Raw genomic sequence first — 23824 nt, 5'->3', positions numbered from 1 at the left:
GGACTCAGTGCCTGCACTAAAAATCCACTGCTCCTGGAGGCTATTTTTTCCCTTTTGTTGCCCTTGTTGTTTATCACTTTGTTATTATTGTTGTTGTTATTATTGCTGTCATTGTTGGATGGGACAGAAAGAAATCGAGAGAGGAGGGGAAGACAGAGACAGAAAGATAGACACCTGAAAACGTGCTTCACTACTTGTGAAGCAACCCCCCATAGGTGGGAAGCCATGGGCTTAAACCAGAATCCTTATGCCAGTCCTTGCACTTCTCGCCATGTGTGCTTAACCCATTGTGCTACCGTCAATCCCCTATATTTAATTTTTTAATATTTTTTATATATATATATCTATTTACCCTTTTGTTGCCCTTGTTTTTTATTGTTGTTGTAGTTATTCTTGTTGTTGTTAATGTCATCGTTGTTGGATAGGACAGAGAGAAATGGAAAGAGGAGGGGAAGACAGAGAGGGGGAGAGAAAGAGAGACACCAGCAGACCTGCTTCACCGCTTTTAAAGCGACCCACGGGCAGTGGGGAGCCAGGACTCCAACTGGGATTCTCCGAGCCATCTCTGCTTAACCCACGGCGCTACCTCCCGACTCCCATATTTAAATTTTTACGACTCTCTCTCACACACACCCCCAAAAATCCAAATTGTTAATTTTCCCATGATCTGAGAAGAAAAGGTTCTGGACTCTCAAGCATGAGGTCCAGAATTCAATCCCCAGCAGTGCATGTACCAGAGTGGTATCTGGTTCTCTTTCTCTCATCCTATCTCTCTAATTAATAATTTAAATAATCTAAATTTAACTTATATAATTTAAAATTTTTTCTGCTAACTGAAAAAATCCACTATTAAGACTTCCCTTTTTCAGTGAAGCACATGAAAGTAACAGTTATGAGTTTGGGGTCCTTTCTTGAAAGGAATTTTTGATAACAGGGTAATGGGATGTGATGGCACTGAGCACTTTAGATAGTAGGAAAGTGGAGAAAAAACAAGAGATGAGAAATAATCACTAGTAAATTCTCAGACCTCACAGAATATAACTGAGAAGCAAGAGCTACAGGGAAAGGTTTCTGTCTTCCCCTTACCTGCCAGAAGCTGGGCAGAAATCTCCTTTGAGGAGCTTGAAGGAATCATGTTAAACCAGATGAGTCAGAAACAAAAAGATGAATATGGGATGATCTCATTCATAGACAGAAGTTGAAAAACAAGATCAGAAGAGAAAACACTAAGCAGAATTTGGACTGGAGTTGGTGTATTGCGCCAAAGTAAAAGACTGGAGTGGGTGGAGCAGAGGGTTAAGGTCCTGAAACATGATGGCAAAGGAGGATCTAGTGGGGATTGTATTGTTATGTGGAAATGTTTCGCATGTACAAACTACTGTATTTTACTATTGACTGTAAACCATTAATAGCTCAATTAAAAAAAAAAAAAAACAGGATCCATCCATTATATGTCTTAAGTAAGCACACATCCAAGAAAACAGAAGCTTAATGTAAGCAGCTGAAGCAAGATATTCCAAGCCAATAATTCAGAAAAAAAAAGGGAAGGGGTATCTATTATGTTCTCAGATAAAATAGACTTTCAGGGTAGCGCAGTGGGTTAAGCGCACATGGCACAAAGCCACAAGGAGTGGCATAAGGATCCCTGTTCGAGCCCCCGGCTCCCCACCTGGAAGGGTGTCGCTTCACAGGCGGTGAAGCAGGTCTGCAGGTGTCTTTCTCTCCCCTCTCTGTCTTCCCTCCTCTCTCCATTTCTCTCTGTCCTATCCAACAATGACAACATCAATAACAACAATAACTACAACAATAAAAACGAGGACAACAAAAAGGAAATAAATATTTAAAAAAAAGACAGAGAGGGACCCTACATAATGGTCAAAGGATTAATCCAACAAGAAGACATTATAAATATATATATTCCCAACCTCAGATGTACCCAAATATTTGAAACAAATACCTTCTGAATATAAGGGAGACATTGGCAGTAACACAATAATACTAGATCTAGTAGATCTTAACACACTACTCACAGCAAGAAACAGATCATCCAGACAAAAATATCAATAGGTAAATAATGGTCATAATGAAACCACAGATGAGATAGATATAACAGATATATACAAAACTTTTCCTTCATTTAAAAGAAATGAATACATATTTTTCTCAAGTACACATGAAACACTCACAAGGACTGACTCTATGCTGGGTGACAAAAATTGAGAAATAAGAACAGAAAAGGGAAACACAAAGTAGAAATTGGACTGGGTTTAGTGTATTGCACAAAAATAAAGGAATCTGGTAGAAGGGGTTATTGGGAGGTTTAAGGTCCTGGTGCATAATGGTGGAGGAAGACCTAGGCTGGGGGTGAGACTGTTTTACTGAGAAATTTTACACATATACTAACAACTGTATTTACTATAAACCATTAATCTCCCAAAAAGAAGAAAGGAAGGAAGGAAGGAAAGAAGGGAGGAAGGAAGGAAGGAAGGACGGAAGGAAGGAAGGAAGGAAAGAAAAGCTGGTGGGGGTCAGGTGGTGGCTCACCTGGTTATGCACATTGTAGTGCACAAGCACTTGTGTTCAAGCCTCTAGACCACCTACAGGGAGGAAGCTTTACAAGGAATAAAGCAGTGCTACAGGTGTCTTTCTTCCTCTCTCCCTCTCTATTTCCACTCCCCCTCTAAATTTCTGTCTATATCCAAAACAAATAAATAAGAAAAATTAAAAAGAAAAGACATAAGCCAACTCTTTTATTCAAAAAGCATTTCAAACTCAAGCATCTATGGTAGCTCCAGATGCTCCTTATACATGAAGAACCAAGTTGTTCATCCCATCATCTAGGGCCCTAGTCAGGGAATCCTTGGATTCCCACATATATACGATAGGCCTAGATCTCTAATAGATTCCTCCCTCTACCATCACTGGTCACTTACATCATGAATGCCATTATAAGCCCTCTTATGGGTCTTTCCAGGACACTGACCTCACTATAAAGACCTCTGAAGAGAGGCTGGATCAGCCTACCCTGCCACTTGAGGAAAACTGGTAATGAAATTACTATAGCCTGGACATATATTAATGTCCCCAGCTGTGACCATGGACTAAAAGCTCATACTGACAGGGATGCAGAGATTACTCAGGCTCCTGTGCTAAGCATGACTATATATAGCCTGTGTCAGATGGATGGGGTAAACAGTTAATTGTATTTATATACTTTCTTCAAGTTTGGGAGCTACTCTCTGTCCTAATTCAGCTTTCTAGTCCTATTCTTAATGCTGACACCATCTTCCAAGCCAATATTTTTACTCTGCCTCCATGTTAGCTATCAAGCTCAAGTACAAATTACTGAAGTCTCCTTCAGCTAGCTATTTCCAAAACAGAGACCCCAATTCTTTATCTGCAATATTCCAGCCTTTAGGTTCATGATTAGTCAACATTTTGTATGGCTTTATATGCTAACTCTTTTCAGCCACCAGGTTCCAGATGCTAACATGATGCCAACCGGACTTCCCTGGGCAGACAAACCCACCAATATGTCTTGGAGCCCTGCTTCCCCAGAGCCCTGCCCCACTAGGGAAAGAAAGAGGCAGGCTGGGAGTATGGATCGACCTGTCAATGCCCATGTTCATCAGGGCAGCAATTACAGAAGCCAGACCTTCCGCCTTCTGCATCCCATAATGACTCTGGGTCCATACTCCCAGGGGGATAAAGAATAGGAAAGCTACCAGGGGAGGGGGATGGGATATGGAGTTCTAGTGGTGGGAATTGTACCCCTTTTATCCTATGGTCTCGTCAGTGTTTCCATTTTATAAATAAATAAATTAAAATATAAAAGAATTACTGAAGTCATGGGCCACTAGGAAGATAACTAAAATAGATTTCCCAGCTTTTCTCCACTTTAGGATCCCTATTCTCATCTGCCTATTCCTACTTTTTGGTTCCTACTCATTAATGATTTTGTCCTGCTTTATATCTTACCTTCTTTCAGCCACCAACTTGCAGGTGCTAGTATGATTCTATCCTGAACTCCTTGGGCAGATGACCTCACCAATGTGTCCTGGAATCTCACCTCTCCGGAACCCTACCCCACTAGGGAAAGATAGAAACAGGCTGGGGGGGGGGGGGGGAGGTGTATGGATCAACCTGCCAACGCCCATATCTAGTGAAGAGGCAATCACAGGAGCCAAAACTCCCACCTTCTGTACCCCATAAAGAATTTTGGTCCATGCTATCAGAGAGGGAGAAATATTAGGGAAAGATGGCCAGAGGCCTCTGAACTCCAATTCCATCAGGACCTAGAGAGAGAAAAGGAAAAAAGGAAGAACATTTGGAAGTAGTAAAGTGTAGGAGATTTAGAAGGAAAGGGACAGGACCATAGGAAAAATTGGTATATATGCATATATAATAAATACAAGTAGTTATAGGAATAATAGTCAACCCATATCTGTGACCTTGGAAAAATGACTGCAGTTTCCAATTGAGGGAATGGGGATGCAGAACTCTGGTGGTGGAAAAAAGAATTATACCTGTTATCTCACAATTTTGTAAATTACTACTAAATCACTAATAAAAAAATTAAAAAGTAGGCTTTTTTTTTCATGTTCTGAACCACAGTCTCCACAGGACAATGTGCAGAGGCTCAAGAAAGTCCACTTCAAGCAGCCTCTTTCCCTGAAAGAAGCCCTTTGCCTCCAAGAAGAGAGATAGCTCTGCTAAAGAGCTGACATTGGTCACCCAGCAGATAGGACTATCATTATGCCCATGGGGATTGTCTCCAAGGAGAAGAAATCCAGGGTCATGATAGAGGAAGAGGAGGACTTCAAGGCCTTTGCTCATCTCTGCATGGCTCCAACTGAAGCCCAGTTCTTTGGCACCTGGTTATAAAGGGGCAAGGAAACTACTAAACAGGATGTTGAAAAGAAGAAATAAAGTACTCTTGGTGAAAAAAAAAATTCATCTGCTCCAGTAAAGCTAACATATTTGGCATAAAGCTGCCAATTGAGCACCTGCTTGTGTGTACGGCATTCAAATATCATCCCCTGCTGTCCATATGTTCTTTTACAAAAGCAAGTGGTAATCCTTGACATGATGCGGAGAGCCATTCCTGCATTCCCACCCCACCCCCATGTCTTTTATAGGCACACTAAATTCTGCAATTCTTGGAGGGAAATGCTTCTGATTTACTAGATTCTCCAAAAGTGGCTGGAAGTTTCAGAGGCTTCCATTTGTCTTTTACAAGCATTATGATTCCTGCTTTACAAGTCCCTGGGAAATTATGTAAGCTCTTTGTGCCAAGTCTATGCATTATTTCTTTTGTATTTTATTTATTTTGGATAGAAACAGAGAGAAATTGAGAAGAAAGGGGATAAGAGAGAAAGAGAGAGAGAGAGACAGAGCTAGAGACAGAGACAGACCTGAATCACAGTTCCACCATTTGTGAAGCTTCCCCCCTGTAGGTGGAGAGTGGGGGTTTGAAACTAGGTGCTTGTGCATTGTAATGTGTGCACTCTATCTCACGCACCACCACCTGGCCCCTTATGTATTGTAATTAAACATTCAAGACCAGGAAAATAACCATCTGATGGACCTGTGGCCTTACTGGATCCACTGTAAAATGGCCTTGGTTCCAGAGAGTTGGCTCAACAGTGAAAGTGTTATAAAACAAGACCTTGAGGATTTTCACAACACTTGTATTTTCAAAAAGTCCCTGTGTAATGTGCACATGATTTTAGCTAAAATTCAGGCCCAAAGCAGGCCCTGGATTCTATGGACTGAGTCTTTATCTCTGTCTGCCACAGTGAGCAGTCCTTATCCCCTTCCTTCTTCCTTCTCTCCCTCCCTTCCTTTTTTTCTTTCCTTACCAGAGCCCAAGAGGAAGCAACAGACACAACACTGTTCCAGCATGCCTAGAGATTCCCCTGGTGCCCCTGGTGTTTAGTGTGTAGTGCTGTGGCTCAAGCCTGGCATTTCATGAAAAGTAAGGCATATGCCTTGCTAAATGAGCTATCTCTCAGCTCTAAATAAATAAATCTTTAAAGACCAGATAAAACACACTTGGACCAGGATTATTCCTCCTCCCCCTCCTCCTCTTCTTCTTCTTCTTATCTTTATTTATTGGTTAGAGACAGCCAGAAATCAAGAGGAAAAGGGGAGAGAGTGAAGTAATAAGAGGTAGACACACCTGCAGCATTGCTTCACCACTCACAAAGCTTTCTCCCTGCAGGTGGGGGCCAGGGGCTCAAATCCTGGTCCTTGCGCATTGTAACATGTGCACTCAACTAGGTGCACCACGACCCGGCCCCTGGACCAGGATTCTATATATCAACAAGTTTGAATAAATTTACTTTATCCCTGATCTTTAAAAACCTGGTTAGTTTCTTTTCTCTAGTAAGTTATAATCCTGGATAAATTCCATAGATCTCTCTGTGAAAGACTAAAACATATTCTTGTGATGGCACTTGCAGGATACCTCCTCATGGCATACCTCCTCATGGCTTCAGCTTTAGTTGGTTAGTTCTGGATTTGTGAACTGACTTAGATCTACCAGTAGATAGTGGATGAGAAATTAAAACTTCTGTTTATAGTATCTGATATCAGCCTGTTAGTCTCCAGTTCCCATTTAAAAAAAAAAGTCATTGTTTTTCTACAAATCAGGTAGCAAGCACCTGAGACTTTCATCTTTTGATTCTGACATTAAACACATTATAACCTAATTCCACCTCTACATCCCACAATGACTTTGGGTCCATACTTCCAGAGGGATAAAGAATAGGAAAGCTATCAGGGGAGGGGATGGGATATGGAGTTCTGGTAGTGGGAATTATGTGGAGTTGTACCCCTCTTATCCTATTTTTTTGTTAGTATTTCTTTTTTATAAATAAAAAAAAATTAAAAAAATAGTCACCACCACTGATGCCTATGACTCACTATGGTTGTTTCTTTCACTGTTTCTATTTACTACTGGGGTCAACAAAGATTTTATTGTCAAAACCAGGGCTCATTTGAGAATAAAAGCTGGCACTACTAGTTATTATACTGGAACAGCAGCCTGGGAGGTTCACAACAGCTAGAATGTTGGACTTGAAATGTTAAGTCCCAAGTTTGATCACTGGCAACACATATGCTAGAATAATGCTCTGGCTTTCTCTCTGTTTCTATTTCCCTCCCCCTTGCCCTTTTTTTTTCCCCAAGGTTATAGCTGGGGCTCAGTACCTGCACTATGAAAATCCACTTCTCCTGTGGACGTTTTTTCAATTTTTTAAAATAGGACAGAGAGAAATTGAGAGAGGAGGGGAAGATAGAGAGGAAGAGAGACAGAGAGAATCTGCAGGCCTGCTTCATAGCTTGTGAAGCAACCCCCCTGCAGGTGGGGACCCAGGGGCTCAAACCAGGATCCTTGCCGGGGTCCTTGCGCTTACATACTATCTGTGTTTAACCTGGTGCTCTATTTCCCTCATTAGTAAAGCTTTAAAAAAAAAAAAAAAAAGATCAGGAGGGGATGGGATATGGATCTTTGGTGATGGGAATTATACCCCTCTTATCCTATGGTCTTGTCAGTGTTCCCATTTTATAAATAAATAAATTTTAAAAAGAAAAGAAAAGTATACTGGGATAAAGTCAATAACTTTCCTGAGCAAACTATGACATATGCTGACCTGATTCATTATGGTAATCATTTATGCTGCCTCTGATGAGTCAGTGCTGCCACCTGGCTTCTGTTGGTTTTTAATCCCTTCATTCTCCTAAATTCCAAGGCCTATGATTTTATGGCAGCATCTCACACTGCCAGCTTCAGCCAGAAAAAGACAGCAGCCTTTAAACTTCTCAAAGATAATGGTATCTTCTCCCCAAGTAGCTCACCTGTTGCACAGAGAAAGCGGAGCATCCTTTGGGGCCTCTTTAGAGCTATAGGGTAGTGGGCTCATAAGAAGCAGACACTAAATGTATTCTATATTTTGACATTCTTGTATCCTGGAGCCCTTTTGCCCCAATGCCAAGGAAATTCTGGCATCTTTATTTTAGTAACAGTAGGTGTTACTACATACAAACTACAACGAGTCATCCCAATAAACTGTGAGGACAGGTTCCAAGTGTCTCTACCAGAATATTGAATACTTAATCACAGGTGAATGGCTTGATGTCAATAAATGACCCCCCAGGAGTCGGGTGGTAGCGCAGCGGGTTAAGTGCAGGTGTTGCAAAGCACAAGAACAGGCGGAAGGATCCCGGTTCAAGCCCCAGGCTCCCCACCTGCAGGGGAGTCAGTTCACAGGCGGTGAAGCAGGTCTGCAGGTGTCTGTCTTTCTCTCCCCCTCTCTGCCTTCCCCTCCTGTCTCCATTTCTCTCTGTCCTAACAATGACAACATCAATAACAACAATAATTACAATAACAATAAAAAACAAGGGCAACAAAAGAGAAAGTAAATAAATAATTTACAAAAAAGAAATGACCCCCAATCTAGTAAGACATTTCACATTCCCCCCTAATCCAATGCTATAAAGATCTTATAGTTCACCTGTCTCCCTAGCTTATGTTTATTTTTTTATCTTTATTTCTCTATTGGATAAGCAGCCAGAAATCTAGAGGAAAGGGAGAGATAGAGAGGAAGAGAAACAGAGACTCCTGCAGCACTGCTTCACCACTCACAAAGCTTTCTCCCTGCAGGTGGGGATGGGAAGAGGGTGTTAAACCTGGGTCCTTGTGCGCTCAACCAGGTGCCACCACCCAGCCCCCTGGTTTATGTCTATATATACGATATTATTCAATTCCATTGGCATGTAAGTTTTTTTTGTTTTTTTTTTTGCCTCCAGAGTTCTTGCTGGGGCTTGGTGCCTGCACCACTAATCCACTGCTCCTGTGGCCATCTTTTTTCCCATTGTTGCTGTTGCTGTTGCTGTCATTGCTGTTGGATAGGACAAAGAGAAATCAAGAGAGGAGAGGAAAATAGAAAGGGAGTGAGAAAGACACATACAGACCCGCTTGTGAAGTGACTTCCCTGTAGGTGTGGAGCTGAGGATCTGAACCAGGATCCTGCATAGGTCTTTATGCTTAGTACTATGTGCACTTAACCCAGTGTGCCACCGCAGGGCCCCCAGCTATTTCTTTTTGAAACAGACTGCTTCATCGCTGACTTCTGACCTAGTTTTCAGCCTAAGGTAATAGGATAGGCATCTGCATGATAATAACTGGTACCTGTTAAATCTAAGGTCATTACATGGTCTCCAGGTCAAAGAAAGCCACTCCCTCTAGAAAGTGGAAGGGTCTGCTTTTACCAGTCTAGAGTGTTAAGAAGAGTTTTGGTACTTAAGAGTATCAAAATCATTGATCTAAATGCTCCAATTCCAGGTCTCATATCCACTTTATCAATATTTTATCTTTTTTTTTTATTTGAGAAAGGATTAATTAACAAAACCATAGGGTAGGAGGGGTACAACTCCACACAATGCCCACCACCCAATCTCCATATCCCACCCCCTCCCCTGATAGCTTTACCATTCTCCATCCCTCTGGGAGCATGGACCCAGGGTCATTGTGGGTTGCAGAAGGTAGAAGGTCTGGCTTCTGTAATTGCTTCCCCGCTGAACATGGGCGTTGACTGGTCGGTCCATACTCCCAGTCTGCCTCTCTCTTTCCCTAGTAGGGTGGGTCTCTGGGGAAGCGGAGCTCCAGGACACATTGGTGGGGTCTTCAATCCAGGGAAGCCTGGCCAGCATCCTGATGGCATCTGGAACCTGGTGACCGAGTAATGAAGCTGAAGGGTTGTCATTCCACATGTGAAGTCTCTGGACACAGTCTGAAGTGAAGCATGTTGAGGTGGCAATCATTGCATTGGTTAGGTTGTGATCGGTGGATGCAATATTATTTGATATGGATTGGGAGAGGCATACGGGAAAGTGGGCCCTATCCAAGGGTTCCAGGACTGGGGGAAGTAGGGGCTCTATAGTGGAGATGTGAGGTTCCTGCTGTCTTAGGGTTCAAAAAGACAATCGATAGTTAATGTTTTCATCACATTATTTGGTAATTGGGTTAACTTTGAAAAGTCCTTTTGTTATGGTTTGCTGTACAGTACCCAGTAGCTTGTATATAGCTGTGCTATTGGTTGCTTCTGATCTACTTGGTCTAGGCTTTTGAGAGAGTCTGCATATCAAATACACAGCCTATATATTAAAAAGATTGAGTTTGTGTTTTGAAAAACTTTGAGACATACAATTGATTGTCCCCCTCTCATATTAATTAGCTAGTGATTTATATGTCTACATTTTGCTAGGAGTGTATATAAACATCATTCCCACTACCAAAAGACTGTGACCCATCCCTTCCACCCACTCCCACCCCCCACTGGCCCAGGAAGCTGCATGTCTACCCCTCACCACAGGGTTTTTACTTTAGTGCCCTACTTACAATTTGGTCAGGTCCTGCTTTTAGTTTCCCTTTCAGATCTTCTTAGTCAACTTCTGTTGATGAGTGGGATCATCCCATACTCATCTTTATCTTTCTGACTTAGCTCACTTAACATAATTCCTTCTAGCTCTGTCCGAGATGGGTCAGAGAAGGTGGTTTCATTGTTCCTGATAGCTGCATAGTATTCCATTGTGTATATATACCACAGCTTTCTCAGCCACTCATCTGTTGTTGGGCACCTGGGTTGCTTCCAGGTTTTAGCTATTATGAATTGTGCTGCTGTGAACATAGGAGTACACACCTCTTTTTGGTTGGGTGTTATGGAGTCCTTGGGGTATAACCCCAGGAGAGGAATTACTGGATCATATGGAAGGTCCATGTCTAGCCTTCTGAGAGTTTTCCAGACTGATCTCCACAGAGGCTGGACCAATTTACATTCCCACCAGCAATGTAAAAGACTTCCTCTGTCCCCACAACCTCTCCAGCATTTGTTGCTGCTGTCCTTTTTGATGTATGCCATTTTTACAGGAGTGAGGTGTTATCTTAGTGTTGTCTTAGTTTGCATTTCTCTGACAATCAGTGACCTAGAGCAGTTTTTCATATGTTGTTAGTCTTCTGGATCTCCTCTGAGGTGAATGTTTTGTTCATAACCTCTGCCCATTTTTGGATGGGGTCATTTGCTTTTTTGGTGCTAAGTTTGCTGAGCTCTTTATATATTTTGGTGATTAGTTTATTGTCTGATGTATGGCATGTGAAGATCTTCTCCCATTCTGTGAGGGGTCTCTTTGTTTGTTTAATAGTTTCTTTGGATGTGCAGAAGCTTTTCAATTTGATGTAGTCCCATTGGTTTGTTTCTGCTTTAGTTTTCCTTGCAATTGGGTTTGATTCATCAAAGATATCCTTGAGGTGTAGGTGAGAAAGTGTTTTACCAATGTTTTCCTCTAAGTATTTGATTGTTTCTGGTCTGACATCTAGGTCTTTGATCCATTTGGAGTTGATTTTTGTTTCTGGTGAAATAAAGTGGTTCAATTTCATTCTTCTGCAGGTTACAATCCAGTTTTCCCAGCACCATTTATTAAAGAGAGCCTCCTTTTTCCATTTAATCCTTTGGGCCCCCTTATCAAAGATTAGATGTCCATAGGTGTGGGGATTTATTTCTGGGCTTTCAATTCTGTTCCACTGGTCTGTGTGCCTATTTTTGTTCCAGTACCATGCTGTTTTGATGATGATGGCTTTATAATATAGTTTAAGGTCTGGTAGTGTGATGCCTCCATTTCTCTTTCTTTTCCTCAAGATGGTTTTGGCAATTCTAGGTGTTTTCAGGTTCCAGATAAATGACTGTTGTGTTTGTTCTATTCTCTTAAAGAAGCTTGGTGGAACTTTGATGGGTATTGCATTAAATTTGTATATGGCTCTGGGGAGAATATTCATTTTGATGATATTTATCCTTCCAATCCATGAGCATGGGATATCTTTCCATTTCTTGATATCAGTTTCTATTTCCTTGAGTAGCGACTCATAGTTTTCAGCATACAAGTCTTTCACTTCTTTGGTCAACTTTATTCCTAGGTATTTGATTGATTTTGCTGAAACAGTAAATGGGAGTGATTTCTGGATGTCTTCTTCTTCAGATTTAGTGTTTGCATAAAGAAATGCCACTGATTTTTGTACATTGATTTTGTAGCCTCATATCTTGCTATATTGCCTAATAACTTCCAGTAATTTTCTGCTGGATTCTTTAGGTTTTTCTATGTATACTATCATATCATCTGCAAATAGTGAGAGCTTGACTTCTTACCTTCCAATCTGTATTCCTTTGATTCCTTTCTCTTGACTGATTGCTATGGCAAGAACTTCCAATACTATGTTGAAGAGTAACGGTGACAGTGGACAGCCCTGTCTAGTCCCCAATCTGAGGGGGAATGCTTTCAGCTTCTGTCCATTGAGTATGATGTTGGCTGTAGGTTTGCTATATATAGACTCCACTATCTTGAGGAATTTCCCATCTATTCCCATATTTTGTAGAGTTTTGAGCATGAATGGATGTTGGATTTTGTCAATGGCTTTCTCTGCATCTATTGAGATAATCATGTGGTTTTTGGCTTTGCTTTTATTGATGTGGTGAATGACATTGATTAACTTACGGATGCTGAACCAGCCTTGCATTCCTGGGATGAATCCCACTTGGTCATGATGAACAATCTTTTTGATATGTTGCTGTATCTGGTTGGCCAAGATCTTGTTTAATATTTTGGCATCTATGTTCATCAGCGATATTGGTCTGTAGTTTTCCTTTTTTGTTCTGTCCCTATCAGCTTTTGGTATCAGGGTGATGTTGGCTTCATAGAAGGTGGAAGGGAGTATTCCTGCTTCTTCGATCTTATGGAAAAGCTTAAGAAGTATGGGTACTAACTGTTTTCTGAAAGTTTTGTAGAATTCATTTGTGAAGCCATCTGGTCCAGGACTTTTGTTGTTGGGGAGATTCTTAATAACGGTTTCAATTTCTTTGTCTGTGATTGGTGCATTTAGATTTGTAGTTCTTCTTGGTTCAGTTTTGGAAGGGCATATGTTTCTAGGAATTGTTCCATTTCTTCCAGATTCTCTAGCTTGGTGGCATATAGTTCTTTATAGAAGTTTCGCAGGATTCTCTGGATTTCTGTGGTGTCGGTTGTGATATCTCCTCCATCGTTTACAATTCTATTAATTTGAGTCTTCTCTCTTTTTTGTCTGGTGAGTCTGGCTAGGGGTTTGTCAATTTTGTTTAATCTTTCAAAGAACCAACATTTGGCTTCATTGATCGTTTGTATGGTTCTTTTATTTTTGATGTTGTTTATTTCTGCTCTAACTTTAATGATTTCTGTCCTTCTGATTCCTTTAGGGTTCCTTTGTTCCTCTTCCTCTAAGTCCTTGAGGTGTACAGTAAGGTCGTTCATTTGAGCTTCTTCTTGGTGTTTAATATGTGATTGTATGGCTATAAGTTTCCCTCTCAGTACTGCTTTAGCTGTGTCCCAAATATTTTGATAGGTTGTGTCTTCATTTTCATTTGTTTCCAGGAACATTTGAATTTCCTGCTTGAGTGAGTCTCTGACCCAGTGGTTCTTAAGGAGTATGTTGTTTAGTTTCCAAATTCTGTGACTTTTAATAATTTTCTGTTTGTTGTTAAATGTTAGTTTTACTCCACTGTGGTCTGAGAAGATACTTGGGATGATTTCAATGCTCTTGAATTTATTGATGCTGTCTTTGTGGCCTAACATGTGGTCTATCCTTGAGTATGTGTTATGTGGATTTGAAAACAAGGTATATTCCAGTTATTTGGGGTGAAGGACTCTGAAAATGTCCAAGAGGTCTAGTCTGTCAATCTCTTCATTCAATTCTCTTGTATCTTTATTGGTTCTCTGCTTTGTTGATCTGTCTAAGTGTGAGAGTGGGGTATTGAAGTCTCCCACTATTATTGTATTACTATTGATGTATTTTTGAAATTCTTTCAGTAGGTGCTTAATGTATTTAGATGGTCCCTCATTGGGTGCATAGATGTTAATAATTGTTAAGTCTTCTTGGCTGATTGATCCTCTAATCATTATGTAATGTCCTTGCCTATCTTTTATTACTTTATTTAATTTAAAATCTATCGTGTCTGAGATGAGAATGGCTGTTCCTGCCCTTTTTTGTGGTCCATTAGCCTGTATGATAGTTTTCCATCCTTTCACTTTAAGTCTGTTTTTATCTTGGTGTGACAGATGGGATTCTTGCAAGCAGCATATGGTTGGGTTATGTCTTCTGATCCATCCCCCCACACTGTGCCTTTTGATGGGTGAGTTTAAACCATTGACATTTATTGATATTACGGATTTAATGTATTGTAGTGCCATTGTTCAAAAAAAATTTTTTTTGTTTGCTCTGATATATTGCAAGTATTATAGTGATGTTCTTGTTTATAAGAGGTCTTTTAGAACCTCTTTCAGGGCTGGCTTGGTGATGGTTGCCTCCTTTAACTGTTGTTTGTCTAAGAAGGTTTTGATCCTTCCATCTAGTTTGAAGGAAAGTCTAGCAGGATATATTATCATTGGTTGAAACCCTTTTTCATTCAGGGCTCGATAATATCTTGCCATTCCCTTCTGGCTTTTAGAGTTTGAGTGGAGAAGTCTGCAGATAATCTTATGGGTTTTCCCTTGTATGTGACTTTTTGTTTCTCTCTTGCAGCCTTTAGGATCCTTTCTTTATCCTTATTTCTTCTCATTGTGACTATGATGTGTCTTGGTGTCTTCAGGTCTGAGTTGATTCTGTTTGGTACTCTCTAGGCCTCTTGAATCTTGATGTCCTTTCTATTATTCAGTTCTGGGAAGTTTTCTTCTATTATTTCCTCTAGAATGTTTGCTTCCCCTTCCTCTCTTTCTTCCTCTGGCAGGCCAATTATACGAATGTTATTTCTTTTGAGATCATCCCATATGTCTCTGTTGTTGTTTTCAGTGTCTCTCAATCTCTTTTTAAGCTCTTTCACCTCTTTCTTCATTTTCTCTAACTCATCCTCTGTCTGACTAATTCTGTTTTTTGCTTCTGTTAGTCTGCTTTCCCTTGCCTCAGCTTCTTTCTTCATTACAGCTATTTCAGCTTTCAGTTCTCTAATTGCCTCAAGATAATCAGTATTTTCCTTGGGGGTCTCAACTGTTGTTTCCCTAATACTGCCATTCCTTTCTTCCAGTGTTGTTTTCATTTCTGTAATTAATAAGTTTATTATTGCTTGCATACTTTTATTATCTATGGTTACTTTTGACTGATGTGTAGTTTCTTCTGGGCTCTTGTCTTCATTCATTGGAGTAGTAGTTTTATTTGTTTTTGATCTACCCATTTTTTATTTATGTGTTTCTTTTTTAAATATATATGCTCTGTTGTTCCTCAGTTGTTGTGTCTTTAGTACAAGCAACACTGTACTAAATACCTTTATGACAATTGCACTCACCAACCTCAGGAATTACAGTAGCAACTGAAGTAAGTATTGAAGTCATTTAATCGTTACCAGTTAGCCAAACAATTTCTCCAGTCCATGAAAAAATAGTAACCAAATCCCAGTGAATAAGAAAGAGAAAAGAAAGAAGGGATAGCAAGAATAGACAGTTATGCAAATCTACTATCCACTGTATATTCTAGGGGTAACAAGAGGGGAAAGGGAACTAAAGCAGAGATACAAACATAGAGAGTCCACTCTGAGTCAGATTTCTTCCCCAAAATAATTCACAAATTCAGAAAGGCAAAGAAGAAGGAAGGAAGAAGTGTATGACAAGATAAAAAAGAAAAAAGAAAAAGAAAAAGAAAGGAGGGACAAGAGAGAGAAAAGGGAAAAGATAAGAAAAAGAGCTGTAATTAAAGAGCAGTGAAAGGAAAGGTTTTTTTTATTACTTTATTTTTAATTTAATTTTTTTGTTAGCTAGGAGGGGGAGGGAGGGGAGAGTCTGTAGAGGAGGTAGGATTAAGGAGACAAGTTCCTCCCACAATAGATGAGATGCCCACTACCCTAGCACTGAAATATATGCTAAGTTAATTCTGATCAACCTAAAGGGGGGGAAGATATATGCCTTTATATAATATTAATAGTAAAATAGAACAGGGTAAAAAATAAAATAAAATAAAATAAAAACCCTGTCCCAGATTACCTCAAACCTTGTGATCAGAGGCAGCTGATTGTTAAGAATGAGAAAAAAAAAAAACACCTCAGGACTAGACAAGGATAGCTGAAATAGACAGTTATGCATATCTACTATCCACTGTATATTCTAGGGGTGGCTAAAGGAGGAAGGGAAGTTGAGCAGAGACACTTGCAGTGAGAGTCCACACTGAGTCAGAATTCTTCCCCAAAATAATTCCCAAATGTGTATCAGTGAATTCAAAAAAGCACACTGTTTGGTGGTGTGGGGGCTGGGGGATGTGGCTTTGGAAGCTGTAGGATTAAGGAAGAAAGGATGACAAGAATGAGAAAAAGAAAAAAAGAGAGAGAGAGAGAGAAAAAAAGAAAAAGATAAGAAAAAGAACAGTCATAAAAGAGCAGTGAAAGGAAAGGGTTTTTATTTATTTATTTATTTTTAATTATTTAATTAGCTATGCGGGGTGAGGTGGGAGGGGTTTGGCTACTTAGAAAGAAAAAAGGCCAGAGGTTTCAGAAGGGTATAGACTAAGAATGAATGATACTCCCTGGTGGGACAGGAATTTGGTAAAGAAAGAGGCTCCTAGCAGATCCCCAGGGACTGGTTATGGGGGGGGGGGGGCAAAGGGGAGGAGGTATGCTTAAAAATTAAAAGGAAAAAAAAAATTTCCCTTTTTTCCTACTCTAATTCTTAACCCAAATTAAGCTATAGTCACCTCCTTGGTGTCACCACTAGGTACCCTTATTGACTGGCCTACTAAAGGCAGAAAATCCTACCATTTCCAGGAGATGTGGTCAGAGCTCAAGCCACTAGCAGCTTCTCAGTCTGCCATCTTCCGGCAATCTTTTATCTTTTAAGCAAGAAATCTATCAAGGATGAAAAGTCAGTCTCTTTTGTAGAGATGCCACAACTCTTAAAGACAAACTCAGGGTCTGCTTTTCAGCACAGTCTACCTTATGGCTGTTGGAGTTGAGAATTCTCTTATAAATGACTCCAGAAGAAGTGGGGTTCCCAGGAGGCTTGGCCACAAAGTAACAGTGGACACCAGTGTCCCGAACAACAAAGATCAACAAGTACTGAACTTAACAAACCTCATCAAACTATAGCTGAGACATCTACAGAAGCACTGTAGCCTCGGGTGGGTGTTTGCACGTGGTTGGAATGAGAACGGGATGCAGGACAGAAATCAGACACATGGAAGTTAAGAGCACAAGGGAGTCGGTGGTAGAGCAGCGGGTTAAGAGCTGGTGGCGCAAAGCACAAGGACCAACATAAGGATCCCTGTTCGAGCTCCTGCAGGGGAGCGCTTCACAGGTGGTGAAGTAAGTCTGCAGGTGTCTATCTTTCTCTCCCCTTCTCTGCCTTCCCCTCCTCTCTCCATTTCTCTCTGTCCTATCTAACGACATCAATTACAACAACAATAATAACTACAGCAATAAAACAACTAGGGCAACAAAAGGGAATAAGTAAATAAATATTTTTTAAAAAAAAAAAGGAGTTAAGAGCACCAACAGCGGAAAGCACTATTTTGTCTCAACACAACAGCAAACACAGCAACACACTTGCTGGATGTGAGAAAGGAGAACCTCTGAGTTTTAATTCATGACCTCAGGGGAATTAGTGGACAAAGTGGTTTTAACAAATGTCAGTTAACCAAGACCAACTTCAAAAAAAAAAAAAAAAACCTTTAGATATGTTAGCTATTATACTTGTAATCATAGTACCAAATAAGGAACAGAAGGTGGAGGTAGATAGCATAATGGTTATGCAATGAGACTCTCATGCCTGAGGCTTCAAAATAAGGAAGAAAGATCTATAGAAAGTACAAGTGAAATCAGTGAGGAATCATAGAAACCCATCCATAGGGGCCAGGTGGTGGTGTACCTGGTTGAGTGCACACATTACAGTGCACAAGGACCCAGGTTCGAGCCCTCGGTCCCCATCTGTAGGGGGAAACCTTTGCAAGTAGTGAAGGAGGTCTGCAGGTGTCTCTGACTCTCTCCTCTATCTCCCCTTTCCCTTTCAATTTATGGCTGTCTCTATCCAATAAATAAAGATAATTAGAAACCCATCCATACATCATGACAGAAAAGATAATTAGAAGCCCATCCATACAAAGTGATAGAATCAGATGGGTAAAAGAAACAACTTTTAAAAAAAATCTCAAAACAAAAATCAGAATAAATGTGAGTAAACTGTATATATCAATATTCACCCTAAATGTGAACAAATTCTTAGTAAAGTAAGGAAGGAATTAAAGGACAACTACAGAATGGTTTCACTCATATGTAGAATATAGAGAACTTGAAAAGAAAAAAATGTCAACCCATATCTAAGACTGTGGGAGAACTATGGTGGTTATCATAGGGGGTTGGGAGTAGGAACACAGACCTTTGGTGGTGGGAGCAGTGTGAAACTATCCTCCCATTGCTTTTTTTTTTTTTCTTTATTGGAGGGATTAATGATCAGCTGTCGACAGTAAACTATAGTAATTTGTAAATGTGCAACATTTCTCAGTTTTCCAAATATCACTCTAAACCCCCACACAGGTCCTCCTCTGCCATCATGTTCCAGGACCTGAACACTTCCTCTCACCCCAGAGTCCTTTACTTTGGTGCAATATTTCTATTATCTTATAATCTTATAAATTCCCATTAATTTAACATGTCAGGGGAAAACAATAATGCTGCAAGTTCTTTAACTACTTAGATTTCAGTTCTGAGTATATATGTACTTCTTATTCTAAATATTCAATGTTTTGGGGCCAGGCAGTAGCGCGCCTAGTTAAGTGCTTGCATTAAAGTTCACAAGGATCCACTTTCAATCACCACAGTAAATTATGGTAAATTCTTTTTTTTTTAATAATTTTTTAAAATTTTTTATTATCTTTATTTATTTATTGGATAGAGACATGCAGAAATTGAGAGGGAATGGGGGATAGATAGGAAGAGAGACACCTACAGCCTTGCTTCACTGCTTGTGAAGTTTTCCCCTGCAGGTGGGGACCGGGGACTCAAACCTGGGTCCTTGAGCATTGTAACATGTGCTCTCAACTAGGTGTGCCACCACCCGGCCCCTTAATTTTGGTAAATTCTAACCATTGGGTTTTCAAAGAAAAATAAGCTCATAACTATCTTGGTTATAATAAACTATTGCCATTTTAAACTATAAGATTACAAGGAACCATTCCCATTCTCTTTAAAATCCATATTTCTCATAGTCCTGGAACCTTTTGGACTTTGCTTGAATTCCTTGATGTCTCTTCTCCTGGTCCCTTACCCTGTTGTACTGCCTCTGTGGGTCTCAACTAAATCAACGCTACCAGTGCTGCCATGCCAAGTCATGCTGCTATTGTCTTTGTGCTGCGGATTGTCTCCAGTGATGACTATCCTGAGATGTCAGCCTCCGAACCCTTTAACCTAATGAGATCTTTCCTAATACAAGGGACTACCTAGTTATATTTCAGATGGCAAATTTTCTAACATAGCTACAGATTCTAGTTAGTACCATAAGCCCTAGCCTATGTGTTTACCTCTCCATAAGTTAGGGGCAATTATATACCCCAAAGTAAAATGTGCTTAATAGTCCTCCGTGATTAGACTGAGAACTAATAAGCTTGGCAATCTAGCAGAATAGCCTAAAGAAGGCACCATAAATTTTCTAATAAAATATTTATTACTTATGTCTAGACATCTTCCTCTCCTCTCCCCTACTTTACTTCCCACATGCACTATAGCCAGTCAACTAACTATATAACAGAAAGAAAGTAAGTATGATTTACTTTCAGCTTTCAGTCTCTTCTGATAGGTCATCAACATTATTGTCATTCATTGCCAATCTTTAGTCGAAGTGCTGTATACAATTGGCCAAGATGTATACCTCACCTCTCCAGAGCTACTCTACTAGGGGAAGATAAAAGAAACAGGCTAGGGGTATGGATCAACCCCCAGCCTGTCCATGTCCAGTAGAGAAGTAATTAAGAAGTACGAATTCTGTGGTCTGGGAGATGGCTCAGTGGATAAAGCACTAAACTCTCAAGCATGAGGTCCTGAGTTCAAGCCCCAGCAGCACATGTACCAGGGTGATATATGGTTCTTTCTCTCTCCTCCTATCTTTCTCATTAATAAATAAAACTCTTTTTAAAAAAATAAAGAAGTATGAATTCCTTCCTTCTGAACCCCAAAAGGAATTTTGGTTCATACCCCCAGAGGGGAAAAGATGACCAGAGGGCTCTGGCACTGAGCCCCAGCAATAACCCTGGAGACAAGAAGAGAGAAGAGAGGCATCCAAGATGGTATTGGGAGGCTGTGTCAGTGAGTAAGTGGACAAATAATGTATGATCAGTTCACTCCAACAACTCTAGAACCCTGAGACATTTATATTCCTCCCTCTGTATTGTGTGAGGAAAGTTCTGCCATCTCTATCTCAAGGAATGCAGGCTACCACTGAACCTGTCAACCAAACAAGTACACTGTTAGGACCATTTCTGGGTGTGCAAGGTGACATATTATACCCACAGTCTCTGAAAAGTGTACCTCCATCAATCAATTCATCTAAGCCAAGTCATAAAACAGAGATGATGTGTCATAAGGATTAGTTAGACAGACAAAGACTAAAAACAATAACAGGGAATGATTGAGATGATGCAAATGATTAACAGAGAAAGAATCCACTATCCCAAAGGCTGGACAACTAAGGTAAGAAGTTGAATTTATTAAATCTAGAAGTGTGGAGAGCCTCTGTGAAGCAGAAACCCACTCAGGCTTCAGAGGAGGGGTGGGAGCTGGTGTCTCTGAGGAGGTGATGTTGACCTGCACAAAATGGAAGCTGGGCAGGAGATGGTTGTCACTCCTTCTCTAAGAGTCCAATCTCCCTCTAGTGTTCTCTTTAAAAAAAAATTCACAGGGAGTCAACTGCTAAAACAGAAATGGGACTCACAGAGTGTCAGAAGCAGAAGAGAGAAAAAAGAGAGGTCAGAACTAAGACATAGTAACTTACTAGCCAGCAAGGTGCTCCTCAGACTAGCACACTGGCAATGGGGCCAATGGAACCTTGCCATATAGGATTCAATTTCCTTATACCAGTAGCTATTTCCAAGCCTCCCAAGATAGGACATGTGATGTGGCCACAGCACATGTCAGAACCTTGGTCTTCTGATGCTACTGCAAGCAGGACTCACTACTGCCATCACTTACCAGCAGCAATTAGTCCCCTCTTGGCACCAGACTGCAAGAAACCCAACTCCAAACTCCTCTCTGAAAGGGTCTGTCTTCAAGGATTATCCTGGATTCCAACTCTGAGGTCTCCAAAACTCAGAGACTAAAGCCAACATCAGCACATGCCTCCTTTATCCAATTAAGCAATTGCAGGAGGTAAAGAAAATGAGAATGAGGTTGGGAAGAAAGGACAGTCAACACAGGGTCTATTACAAGGCAGGTAACTACTTGGCATCAGACATAAATCATGGCTTGATCGTATAGGATCTTTTTTTTATCCTTCTGCTGTGTGGACTTCATGCCTATACAATTCCATTGCTCTGACAGACTCTTTTGTCTTTCCCTTTTTCTTTTTCCTTCTTCCTTTTACTTTCTCCAGACAGAGGGTAAGAGATGGAAACAGAGAGAGGAAAAACAGCATAGCACTTCTCTACTGCTTGTAAGGCTTCCCTATTGCATGGTAAATGGGCTTAAACGCAGGTCTTCAAACACAGTGAAGGGTACATTCCACCAGCTAAGCTATTTCCCAGCTTCTCTTGCATGATGTTAATAGCCGTGAATACTGAGTTTCATCGAAGGTTGTGGATGGAGGGATGGAGGAAGGATGCATTATTATTGGTGTTTTTTTTGGGGGGGTGAGGCTGAATTTCACCTCACTTTTTTTTTAAGATTCACCTGGGGGAGTCATGAAGTAGAGCAGTGGGTTAAATTCACATGTGGCACAAAGCACAAGGACCAGCATAAAGATCCCGGTTCGAGCCCCCCGGCTCCCCACCTGCAGGGGTGTCGCTTCACAAGAGTGAAGCAAGTCTGCAAGTGATTGTCTTTCTCTCCCCCTCTCTGTCTTCCATTCCTCTTTCCATTTCTGTCTGTCCTATCCAACAACAACGACATCAATAACAACAATAATAACTACAACAATAAACCAACAAGGGCAACAAAAGGGAATAAATAATTGGAAAAAATTCACCTCTGTGATTCTCTAAGATTTAATTACCTATGATTCTGGTTGGAATGAACAGGTGCTGAACACATACTGGGGCATCTTACACCTAAGAAGTAGCAGGGGCATCTTGTGCCAGAAGGTGTAAGCCACATGCCTTGAGCAAAGAACAAGCTTGGAGTGACCCATAGCTTGTGCAACATGGGGCCTCATGGGAGCAGCTGGGGCAGAAACCAAGTAGTTAAAAAGGGTTCTGGTGAGACAAAATTTCCAAGTAATGACTCTTACCAAAATAATTTATAGCAACAAAACATGAAAAACAACCCCCAGACTGGACAAAAGTCACATAATGTTATGCACCTGTGGGGGTCTGGCAGTAATGCAGTGGGTTTAGCGCACGTGGTACGAAGTGCAAGGACCAGTGTGAGCATCTCGATTTGAGCCCCAGGCTCCCCATGGGCTGGGAAGTCACTTCACAAGCAGTGTAGCAGGTCTGCAGGTGTCTATCTTTTTCTCCCCCTCTGTCTTCCCCTCCTATCTCCTTTTCTCTCTGTCCTATCCAACAGAGATGACATCAATAACAACAATAAAAAACAAGGGCAACAAAAGGAAATAAATATTTTTTTAAAAAAATGTTATGCATCTGTAAAAATATTAAGAAGTATTCCATAAACAGTTATGGAAGATTTGTGAGATACACTATTTTTTTTAATTTCTTTATTGGGGAATTAATGTTTTACATTCAACAGTAAATCCAATAGTTTGTACATGCATAACATTTCCCAGTTTTCCACATAACAATACAACCCCCACTAGGTCCTCTGTCATCCTTTTTGGACCTGTATTCTCACCGCCACCCCACACCCAACCCAGAGTCATTTACTTTGGTGCAACATGCTAATTCCAGTCCAGGTTCTACTTTTGTTTTCTCTTCTGATCTTATTTTCAACATCTGCCTGAGAGTGAGATCATCCCATATTCATCCTTCTGTTTCTGACTTATTTCACTTAACATGAATTTTTAAAGCTCAATCCAAGATCGGCTCAAAATGGTGAAGTCACCATTTTTAATAGCTGAGTAGTATTCCATTGTGTATATATACACCAACTTGCTCAACCACTCATCTGTTGTTGGATACCTGGGTTGCTTCCAAGTTTGTTTATTACAAATTGTGCTGCCAAGAACATATGTGTACACAGACCTTTTTGGATGGGTATGTTGGGTTCCTTAGGATTTATCCCCAGAAGAGGAATTGCAGGATCATAGGGTAGGTCCATTTCTTTTTATTTTATTTTATTTTATTTATTTATTCCCTTTTGTTGCCCTTGTTGTTTTATTGTTGTAGTTATTATTGTTGTTGTCATTGTTGTTGGATAGGACAGAGAGAAATGGAGAGAAGAGGGGAAGACAGAGAGGGAAAGAAAGACAGACACCTGCAGACCTGCTTCACCGCCTGTGAAGGGACCTGCCTGCAGGTGGGGAGCTGGGGGCTCGAACCAGGATCCTGACAGGTAGGTCCATTTCTAGCCTTCTGAGAGTTCTCCAGACTGTTCTCCACAGAGGCTGGACCAATTTACATTCCCAGCAGCGGTGGAGGAGGGTCCCTTTGAACCCACAACCTCCCCAG

Source organism: Erinaceus europaeus, chromosome 7, assembly GCF_950295315.1.
Source record: "Erinaceus europaeus chromosome 7, mEriEur2.1, whole genome shotgun sequence".
Classification (NCBI taxonomy): domain Eukaryota; kingdom Metazoa; phylum Chordata; class Mammalia; order Eulipotyphla; family Erinaceidae; genus Erinaceus; species Erinaceus europaeus.
The sequence above is the reverse complement of the archived record's forward strand: the minus strand, read 5'-3'. Positions refer to the sequence as shown.